The sequence below is a fragment of the Symphalangus syndactylus genome, chromosome 16 (genome assembly GCF_028878055.3).
Source record: "Symphalangus syndactylus isolate Jambi chromosome 16, NHGRI_mSymSyn1-v2.1_pri, whole genome shotgun sequence".
Classification (NCBI taxonomy): domain Eukaryota; kingdom Metazoa; phylum Chordata; class Mammalia; order Primates; family Hylobatidae; genus Symphalangus; species Symphalangus syndactylus.
In genome coordinates this window covers 38,584,254-38,596,079 of record NC_072438.2, presented here as the reverse complement: position 1 = coordinate 38,596,079, position 11,826 = coordinate 38,584,254, and positions in this window count along the sequence as shown.

Below are 11,826 nucleotides of genomic sequence, written 5' to 3'. Positions count from 1 at the left end.
CATGTGACAAACCTGTGTTTCTAAGAAACCCTAAGGAAATGATGACAACAAAGTAAAACCCACATAATAATAAGGGAAGTTACCAAAGTTGCAAGGTAGATGATCAATATACCAAAATTAATTTTGTATTTCTACACAACAGTAATAAAAATTGAATTTAAAAATGTTTAAAATTACAGAAAATTATGAAATATTTAGGGATAAAAATGCAATGGTGCAAAAGAAGCTCTACTCTAAAAACTACAAATCATTACTAATGTGTCCGGAATCGGTTCCTTCTGGTGGGTCTGTGGTCTTGCTGACATCAGGAGTGAAACTGCAGACCTTCACAGTGAGTGTTACAGCTCTCAAAGGTGGTGCGTCCAGAGTTGTTCATTCCTCCTGGTGGGTTCTTGGTCTCCCTGACTTCAGGAGTGAAGCTGCAGACCTACGTAGTGAGTGTTACAGCTCTTAAAGGTGGCACATCCGGAGTTGTTCGTTCCTCCTGGTGGGTTCGTGGTCTTGCTGGCTGCAGGAGTGAAGCTGCAGACCTTCGTGGTGAGTGTTACAGCTCATAAAGGTAGTGCAGACCCAAAGAGTGAGCAGCAGCAAGATTCACTGTGAAGAGTGAAAGAACAAAGCTTCCACAGCGTGGAAGGGGACCCCAGCGGGAGCGGGTTACCGCTGCTGGCTCAGGTGGCCTGCTTTTATTCCTATATTTGGCCCCACCCACATCCTGCTGATTGGCCCATTTTACAGAGCGCTGATTGTTCCATTTTACAGAGTGCTGATTGGTCCATTTTACAGAGTGCTGATTGGTGCATTTACAATCCTTTAGCTAGACACAGAGTGCTGACTGGTGCATTTACAATCCTTTAGCTAGACACAAAAGTTCTCCAAGTCCCCACCTGATTAGCTAGACACAGAGCACTGATTGGTGTGTTTACAATCCTTTAGCTAGACAGAAAAGTTGTCCAAGTCCCCACCCGACCCAGAAGCCCAGCCGGCTTCACCCCTCACTAAAATAATGAATTAAAACCTAAGAAAATAGAAAACTCTATCATGTTCATAGATATCTCCAAAATAATCTATAAGCCAATCCAATCAGAATCAGAATCTCCATAAGGATTTTTAAATGACAAGCAAATTCTAAAATGTGTTTAAAAATTCAAAGTATCCAGAACAGTTAAAACAATCTTGAAAACAAAGAACCAATTACAAATATTTATACAACCTGATCTCGAGACTAATTATAATGCTACAATTAACCAGTGTAGTATTAGTTTAAATATAAACTTACGAGTCCATGGAACAGGACATAGAGCCAAAACATGGGCCTGCACCTATATGATCAACTGATTTTCAACAGACACTTAGGCAATTCATTGAAGAAAAAAAAGTTTTACTTAAATAATGCTGGATCAAGTGGACATCCATATACAGCATATGCATTAATTTAAAAGAGGATTGTTTCATATTTTACCTCCTATCCAAAATTGACCTGAGATTAATCAAAAATTGAAATATGAAAGCTTAATTTATAAATTTTCAGAAAAAAAGTATAAGGGAATATCTTTGGAACCTTAAAATAGTGAAATATGTCTTAGCCAAGATATGGATCTAAACCACTGAAAACATTTTTGCCATGTTTCAGTGTGAATGAAACCACATTTCAGGGTCTTGAGACCCTGAAAGAGCATTTATCAACAGTGTGTTTACAAAATTAATCTTACAACAGTGGGCACAGCTTCTAGAGTCATCTCAACACATTTTTTTTTTTTTTAGTGTATTGTTTGCATGGGAATTTAGCCAGTATTTCAAAAATCCCCTTGGCTCTAAATTTATCATTGTGCAATCATAATTGAAAGGAAAAGAAAGAGGTCATCTAACCTTTCTCCAAGCAGAATCGTTAGGGTCACATTCAAAATTAATGGATAATTGTTTGGATTTCTGTTCCAAATCTTGCCTTTTGCTAGAAGTAACAATGACCTGTGGTGATACCCCAAGGCTAATGTTGTTCCTGTATTGTAATAAGCATATTTATTTGTTTGTTTATTTTTTTGTGGAAACATTAAGTAAAAGCAGATGATACATGCATGGGGTTGGGGCCCAGAATCTGGTTGATTAAATAAAAACTCTTTTACTCTGCTTCCTCTAAAGGCTTATGATCTGATTTTAGCTATGTTTCTTTTTACAAAATAATAAAAACAATAAAGGACAATTTGGGGCAATAGTCAGAAAGTAAAAACCTCATAGTCACTGGGACATTCATTCAAGAAATAGGTACATAATACTTATTTTACCTAATATAGCGCTGGACATTATACAGGAAAAATACAAAAATAATATAAAGTCTTTAACCTGAAGGAACTTAACATGAAAGATTCTGATTCCTGTTGGGATTTGGAGATGTCAGTTACTCACCCTCTTGCTCTCTAGGTTCCCCATGGCAAATCCCAGGCAAAAAAGAGAAGAGAATGAAAATGTCAACTTTATTAATGGCCACCTAAATGCAGATACCTCAGTAAAGGTGGATTAGAGGACAGAACTGTATGTATAATCAAAATGCAATGGACACAATCTACCACTCTTATAGCCTCCCATTTTTCTTCCCTCCCCACAATAATTCAATGCTAATTTCTCTCGATTTGCCCACAATTAGGCTAAATCTGACAAAACAAATGCTTATCCAATACAACAGGAAAGACTGTTTATCCTTAGGGATTGATATGCGTTTTATCTCCCTGTCTGAATGTCTCAAGATAACCTAGTGTTACACAGCAGCTTCTTCCAGTGCGATAGGCCCGGAGCCTCCCTAAATAGTGCTGGAATACATCAGCTACCTGACATCTTCAGTATCTTTCATTAACATATCTCAGCCCCTGAGTACTGCTAAGGACACATGTTGTGTGATTTTTGCAGTCCTAAAATTTACAGCAAAACTCTCAAAGAAATGACTAGGAAGATTTTAGGAGAAGCCCAACACCTTATTCTGTATAACTTCGTTAATTTATACCTAGTTAGAGAGAAAAAGAAAATGAATCACAGCACAAGAGCTCCAGAGAAACCTTTAGAGTGTGTATTATAAAGTTGCTTTGAAGCATTGAAAACATGAAATGGGAATGAATTAAACTGATATCATTTCATTTCACTAATGAGCAAATATTTAAACAGCTTTATTTGCCATCTGGATGGCTGCCAATAGGAAAGCTCCTTCAATAAAGAGTTGCTATCCTCTTGCTTATTAAAGCTGTGTTTTTTACATATCTGTCCTCTTTCAGGTTTTTAGTGAAAAATATAAGATTATTAAAATGAGAGGGTCAGGAGTCAAGCAACATTAAAATATTTTAGCTTACATCATATGCATATGAACTAATTAGATTAGCATATAATTATGGAAGTCTATCTTAACATATAGAAGGAAGCTGATACAGAAAGAAGCAAGCTGAAATATTTTAATAACTTAAAGAACATTATGAAATAACGTATTTTTGGGTTTTTTTTTCTGTCCTTGTAAGCTACTTGAAATAACACAGTTTTCCACAGTGCAGAAAACTAATAGAGCCAAGCAATCACACCCTTACCTATAGCAAGATTCTCTATGCTTCTAATTTAACTATTGCCGATTGTTAATCATAATAGAATTGATGGTAAATACATACATCTGCATACACATAAATCATATTAGTCTGTTCTCATGCTGATAATAAAGACGTACCAGAGACTGGGTCATTTATAAAGGAAGAGGGTTAATGGACTCTCAGTTCCACATGGCTGGGGAGACCTCACAATTATGGCAGAAGGCAAAGGAGGAGCAAAGTCATGTCTTGCATGGCAGCAGGCAAGAGAGTGTGTTCAGGGGAACTCCCCTTTATAAAACCATCAGATCTCGTGAGACTTATTCACTATCATGAGGTCAGCATGGGAAAGACATGCCCTCATGATTCAATTACCTCCCACTGGGTCCCTCCCCCGACACGCAGTAATAATGGGAGCTACAATTCAAGATGAGATTTGGGTGGGGGCACAGCCAAACCACATCACAAATACACAAGCACAAAAACACATGTACTCACACAATAGGATTAATTGGTTTTGGAAATGAGTAGTCTTCATTCTGTATTTGTGATCAATGCCTATGAAAAGGTGACATGTATACTTAACACTTCCAAAAATAATATTAAGAAGTATTAAAACAAAGTCATGCTTTGTAATCCCAGTGGCTGCACCATTCTTTGTCAAATGTAGTTATCACTATAAAGAGCAGTCGTATCAGTGCTTCCCTGTTAGCACTGGCTAAATATTATTGCTCTGCTATTTCAACAGCAAACTGCAGGCCTTTGGAGCCAGCAGGCTCTCCTCAAGGACTTGCTGATGTGTAGCAAAAATATTTTAGTGTGAAAAAACTACTCCCTAGTGCACTTGTTTGCAAACTGCTGAATTTCTAGATAACTCTAACTATGTTTGAGGACTATTTTTGATAGTGCAAATCTGGTGCTGAAATGCCTCTAAAGAATCAACACTTCTTTTTCCTTTCTTTCATTTTTTTTTTTTTTTTTTTTTTTTTTTTACTTTTTTTAGTCACAGCATGAAAAACCTAGTAGAAACACAAAGCTGCTTGGGTAGTAATTTTTTATTTGGAATGGTAATTTGTTGTGTTGAACCCAGACCTCTCTGTTTCATGCTTACAAAACACTAAAAAGCAGTCAAGTGAAATGCAAATTAATATGAAACTCAAATACTCTACTTAACAGCTTTCAACTTAGTAGACTCAATTGCCAAATGAATGTAAAGCAAAGCTTTAACACTGCTGTTAATTATGCTTTTCTTGCCAGAAACACTTTTGCCATTACCTAGAAACTGTAAAGAATTGTTTTATTTCATCCCGAAATTTCTGTGTAATTTAATTACTGTTTATTTCTGTTTTATCCTCATCTGCTTTCGTTTGCATAAAATCCAGCAACTAAGCAAATACTTTCCCTAATGATTCTGTTTATATGTACACCAAAAACTGAAGTCCATTTAACCACCACAATAAAGTCTAGTTAAAGTAAGACTGAAGATTTATTTTTCCATGGTTGTAATTTATATAGATTAAGTGAACTTTTGTGTCCTCTGCTATTGAGAATGTGCTTTTGCATATCTGATTATATCTATTTATACTAATAAATTTGTAACACACTAGAATGTAAATATCTTTATGCAAGTGAAATTAATATAGACAATTGAGACTGTTACCATTTAGTGTTTACAGTATTGCCATGCATTAGAAAAACTTTTACCATTTGTGTATGAGGTGCTATATGCCATATTATACTCTGGTATTGAAAAGATAGACAAGGCATTGTGCTCTCTTTGTGGAACTCAACATCTAGTGATGGGATATATTAAAACACATAATTATAATAAAAAGTGGAAAGTACTATAATTGTTTTTCATAAAATCAATATATTTTGTTGTATCATCAGGCATTTAAGACCCATCCACAATGTGTTTTTTTGATTCCTCTCGATAATAGGCCCATATATTTCAGGAGGTTGGTAAGTGTACTCTTGGTACTGTATTTTTCGGTCACATTAGATGGAGCATGAACTGTCGGATTTATCACCATTTCTACCACTCCCAGTTGCTACACAAAAGACCAGAGTCTCTCTTGGATCACCAAAATCTTTGAGACCCTAAAGTGGTAGTTTCTCTAGTAAATGACATAAACCCTCATGTTGACTGTCTAAACTAAACCCAATTGGGTTTCTGGCTCAAATATTCAATTACACTACAATTGTATAACTGACAAATCTCCACTTTACTCTTCAGTACGAGAACACATGTCGTCCTTCATATGCGCAAGTGACATTACTGACCCACCATCTGCCTTGAGCATTTTTCCCGGTGGTGAGAATAAATTTTCATGGATTCATATACACCTGGTCCCATTTGTGACAAAGAGCATGCATTTTAGAGACAGCTGGCCAAAGTTAGGGGCACGCTATGTGGGTGTGGAATAGGGCACAGTAAACTGGCCCCACGTGGGGACTGAACCTTGGCCTCATTAGTAATATACTGTAATCAGTTGGTCTCAATAGTCTCTAACAGCTCTATTGAAAATGAACAATATGCTCAGCCATCCACTGTGAATTCGTTCTTTCTTAAGTGTGTCAGACCAGAGATTCTCTACAAATTTTAAATTTGCTCTTTTGTTCTCTCTCATTTCCAAGGAAAAAAGGGCTTACTGCCTACCTTTTTCTCCACATTTCTCCACTAATGGTTTTTCTTCTTCAGCTTGCTGTATTTTTTTTTTTTCTGGATCTTTTCCTATTCTTACCACCCATTTTATGGAGGTGAAGGGGCAATAAGTGGTTATAACCTGAAGTATGTTAATGTCATACAGCTTCAAAGAATGGGCCTTAGGCAGTGATGGCCGAAAAGAGTAGACTTTGAAGGGGAACTTTTGCTTTCCAAAAAATATTAATACAATTATCTCACTAAATTAATTTGATCCTCCAGGTAATGTGAGGATGGGGCTGTTGTGGTAAGAAATACCAGTGGTTTTCTACAGCAGCGTAACCAACTTCAGTTTTAGGCTCATGAACATTCAGAGCTGGAAAAATCCTCACAGTACATCTAGCCCACTGAAACCCAAAGAAATTAAATAATTTTTTCAACATTTCCAAAAGCTAGATAATGCAGAGGTGAATTTTACATTAGTTAAGGGATACACTGAGCTGTGGTAACAAGGAAACCAAAACAGAAGGATTTGAATAAATTTCTCTTTGAGATAACAAAACAGAGGTGTGGTCCAGGGTTGTTTTATAGGTTCTGCCATCTTTAACTCACAGTATTCATTTCTGAGTGAAAGATAGATTCTCCAGTTGTCACCAACTCCCAGCCAGTGGGACAGGAAAATAAAGAATGGGAAAGTGTATACCAATTGTTATCTGTCACTTCTCACATTTCTTTGGCCAGAATGTAGTCACATGGTATATGTAGCTCTGTGCAAAAGAATCTGAGAAATGTATTCGCTAACTGGGCACATTTTTTGCCTAGCTCACACTTCAGGGCTATCTTTATTATTATTAAACAAACATTACTAAAGGGCTAAGAAAGAACATTAGTGCTTTTATTATTATTAAAAGGACTATTTTATTAAACAGGACTCTATAAAATGACTAAGAACACAATAGATATGGTTAGATAAGCAGGACTGCTGTAGTTGAATTCTAATATCTTGATTACAATGCTAGGAGTCTTTATAGCAAAATAACCTTACAGTTGATTAACTTATTCTTTTCTTCAAAATTATTATATTATTAATTTTTCATATCAGAACACTAACTTTGTGGTTGCCTTAGATGACTTTACCTCATATCTTCTGTAATCTGTTTACACTATACTTCTGTTTATGTGAGAAACAGTGGAAAATTTAATGTATACAATTATTTAAAGCCATAGTCGATATTTAAGAGTCCAATGCTTTTACCTAACTAGGAAAATTAAATAGAGGTACAGACTCATTGACTTGAGTCTTAGTTCTTTACTGCATCAAATTACAGTATTATGACATTTGAACCCAAGTAAAGGAATTTCTATATTTATTTCAAAATTAACATATACCACTAAATGGTATTCAAAAGAACACATGACTTACCAAACAAGTTCTAGTGCTTGGAATATTTGAAACCATTTATTTGCTCAAATAAATATTTGGATAAATGGATGAAAAAACAAATGAATGAGTGAATCAACATTTCCCAAGAACAATCTGATGTTTTCATAACTGATTAATCTGTGTAGATTAGAGCTGTGGGCAGTGGCTCATGCCTGTAATCCCAGCACTTTGGGAGGCAGAGTTGGGTGGATCACTTGAGGTCAGGAGTTAGAGATGAGCCTGGCCAACATGGTGAAACCCTGTCTCTATGAAAAATACCAAAATAAAATAGCTGAGCGAGGTGGTGCCCACCTGTAGTCCCAGCTACTCAGGAAGCTGAGGCAGGAGAATCACTTGAACTTGGGAGGCGATTGCAGTGAGCCAAGATCGCACCACAGCCTTGTCAACAGAGCCAGACTCCATCTAAAAAAAAAAAAAAGTCTGTATAGATTAAATATTTGTAAACTCCTTGTTAAATTAAATTTATAAATTCCTTGAGAGATGGTTACTGATTGCCTTTTGTCTCCTAAATCATTAAAAATAATTTTGTGTCTTCTTTGACTTTGCATTGAGGGTTCAGTAATGAGAGTAAGTGTGAATCTGCATAAGGTCCAAAGATTGGCTTAGTCTTTTTTGCCTAGCTAGATAAATGCCATCCATTTTTATACCAGAATATTTAACAGTGAGTGATATAAGTATCCTTCTAGCACATATCAATGAAATCCCCTGTGACTTTTGCTGTCTCCATACTCAGGAGTATCAGTGATACTGTATTGTCGTATTTTTCCAAGTCTCCCAAAGCCAAAGCCATTTCTTTTCCCCCTTGTTTTTCCTTTTTCTTGAGTTCCTGTCATCTGTCTCCTTAGCCTTCTAAAAAGATATCCCAAAGATTTCCCAAAGATAAGCTGTAGAAGCTCTTTAAAGAAGTTTTCGGTTTTCTCTCCTAGTTTTTGGGTAGGAGTTAAAAAAAGAGAAAAAAGCACCACTAGAGACTGTGGGATGTACTGTACTGTTCCTCTGACTGTAACATCTAGTAGTATCTCTTTGTTTCCCTTTCTCTTTGAAAATCTCTGGCCTCCAGCCAGGCCTCTGACCAACCGACTAGCTGGTACCACACCCTTAGGAACAAGGAAATCTTCCCTTTGTAGGGCTTAACTGTCACTGCCCAGGCATTTCATGTCGCATGATAACTTTCCCATTTCCCATAAATACAATTTACTTTTAGAAGAACTGCATCTAATGTAAAGCTGTTGACAACCTTAAGACATTAAATGTAGACATTTCAAAGTACAGAAATGATTTTTGAAAACATATACCATGTAAACTGGTGGAAGAACTAAGGATACATTAAAATGTATAATAGATGATTTTATTGTAAAACTTCTAAATCTAATAACATAATTCCTGTCTTTTATAAATGCAATTTAAAGAGTATTTCCAAGATCTGGTTAGAATAAAGTTCTTCTTCATTAATGTTTATTTCTACTAGCTGTAAGCTGGTGACATCAGTACTTCTTTGTTTCTTGATTTTATATCCTAAAGCAAATTTAGACCTATAGAGTTGTTTTGCTTTCTATTTTGTTAATTGGCTGCAAATTTCAAGGATCTTAGTGGAGAATAAACTAGAGTGATAACATTTCTATTGATCTGGTCTTTGACATATGTTTAAAGCATACAAATGGAAATTAGTTTTATTAGAAAGGCATGCATAAACATATTAGCATTTTTTCACATAAACCAATTTTTCATGGTTCTATGAAATTGCAGTATAAAATTTCTCTGAAGCCAAATTAGCAAAAATAGAACAAATCAAATTTCATTAAATGTAAGGATATATGCATTCACAAGTTTGCAAAATTAGCAAAATTAATTTTTCAGAAGTGAAAACCAAAAAAAGGAGAGCAAAGAAAGAAAAGGCACAGGATACAAGTTGGGAAAAGAAAAAAAACATGAGACCATCCTTTGAATATTTGAAGAGTTATTCTGTGGAAGGTCTTTTGTTTTGAAGGGCCAAAGAATAGACCTAGGGATCATAGATTAAAATCACTGTGAAACTGATCACATTTTATTACGAAGGCTTTCTATTAATATGAGTCATTGAGCAGGTAATCCGCTTCCTTATAAGGTTGTAAGGATTTTATTAATGCCAGTGTCCTGTGATGTACTAATGCATTGCGTATTGGACTGAATGAGACCAATTGGTTTAATCTGATGTTCACACTAATACAGTTTGGCCGTGTCCCCACCCAAATTTCATCTTGAATTGTAGCTCCCATAATTCCCATGTGTTGTGTGAGAGACCCAGCAGGAGATAATTAAATCACAGGGTTGGGTCTTTCTGGTTCTGCTCTCAGGATAGTGAATAAGTCTCATGAGATCAGATGGTTTTATAAGGGGTAGTTTCCCTGCACAAATTCTCTCTTGTCTGCTGCCATGTAAGATGTGCCTTTCGCCTTCCACCATGATCATTAGGTATCCCCAGCCATGTGGAACTGTGAGTCTATTAAACCTCTTTTTCTTTATCAATTACCCAGTTTCAGGTATGTCTTTATCAGCAGCATGAAACAGACTAATATACACACCAAAATTACACCTGCTATTAGTTATATTTTTTCCCAACTGGCCTGAAATCCTCCTCTTTAGTAATCTCATAGGGGAAAAAAAAAAAAAAAACTAAAGAGAAGAAAAGGAATGTTTTTTCCTAGAAGCTTTAAATGAGTATTGTATATATAACCCAGTTGTGCCCTTCTAGGCCTACCCTGTTATCGTATTAGTATGTGCTAGATTATCAGAACACCTTGTTGACATAGATAAAGGAAAGGTGATTTTCAATAAGATTACTGCTGAATACAGCAGCTACCAGTACTGGGAGGTAAGAAGTCCATGCATGAGAATAACGCCGTGGATGGAGGTGTTCATTAATGCTCATTAATAAGGCATACGCTGTTTACATTTTGTTCCATCACATTTATTTTAGTCTTAGGTATACTGTTAAAAATATTTAATATCTGCTGTCAGAACTTTTACTATTGTTTCTCCAGTTCTTTCCTGGCTATCTAAAATTAATTTCTCTACTATTTTACTGAAGTGTGGCTCAAAGGTAAACTCTTCCTTGGATTCTTGTGTATTACTTATAGACAGAAAACTATGTTCACTAGTCCTGGAAAGACTGGCTGAATATAAAGTTCTCAATTTATACTCTTTCTCCTTAAGTGTCACATAGAAATTGCTTCTCTCTTATTTTTGGTTGAATTTTGATGTAGGGAAATAGGCTAGCTTTAACCTTCCCCCTTAAAATTCTTGTTTCGTTAAGTTACTATTGTTGTTGTTTTTGTTTAAGATGTATCTTGATGTTGACCATTCTGTGTCAATTATTCCTCACACATGGTCTGTCCTCACAATATGCTTTTAAAGTTATGTTTTGTTTTTCTTGAAATACATCATCAGTTTTATCTTCACATATTTTTGCACTCTAAACAAACTATAATTAAATCATATTTTTGTTTTTAAATTTTGTTCAACATAAGGTGCTTATGTTGAACCTCCTTTATCTCCTGTCACTATGTTTTTTCCTCTCTCTCCCTTTGTTACTGCACTTTTTATTTCTTTTCAACCTGTATTACAATTTTCCTGTGTGCTCCTCAATCTTTCATTTCATTTTTGTAATGAGTTTGTTTCTTACCTTTCATCGCAAGGTTACCACTTTTGTTTCATCTCATCCTGTTGAGAGATGACAGCGTGCTGGCAGCCCTTGCAGCCCTCACTCACTCTCGGTGCCTCCTTGGCCTTGGCGCCCACTCTGGCCATGCTTGAGGAGCACTTCAGCCTGCCACTACACTGTGGGAGCCCCTCTCGGGGCTGGCCGAGACTGGAGCCAGCTCCCTCTGCTTGCGGGGAGGTGTGGAGGGAGAGGCGCGGGTGGGAACCGAGGCTGCGCATGGCGCTCGCGGGCCAGCATGAGTTCCAGGTGGGCGTGGGCTCCGCGGGCCCCGCACTCAGAGTGGCCGGCCAGCCAGCCGGTGCTGCTGGCACCAGGCAGTGAGGGGCTTAGCACCCAGGCCAGCAGCTGCGGAGGGTGCCCCGGTCCCCCAGCAGTGCCGGTCTGCCGGTGCTGCCCTCGAATTCTTGCTGGGCCTCAGCTGCCCCCCGCGGGGCAGGGCTTGGGACCTGCAGCCCACCATGCCCAAGCCTCCCCCCAACCA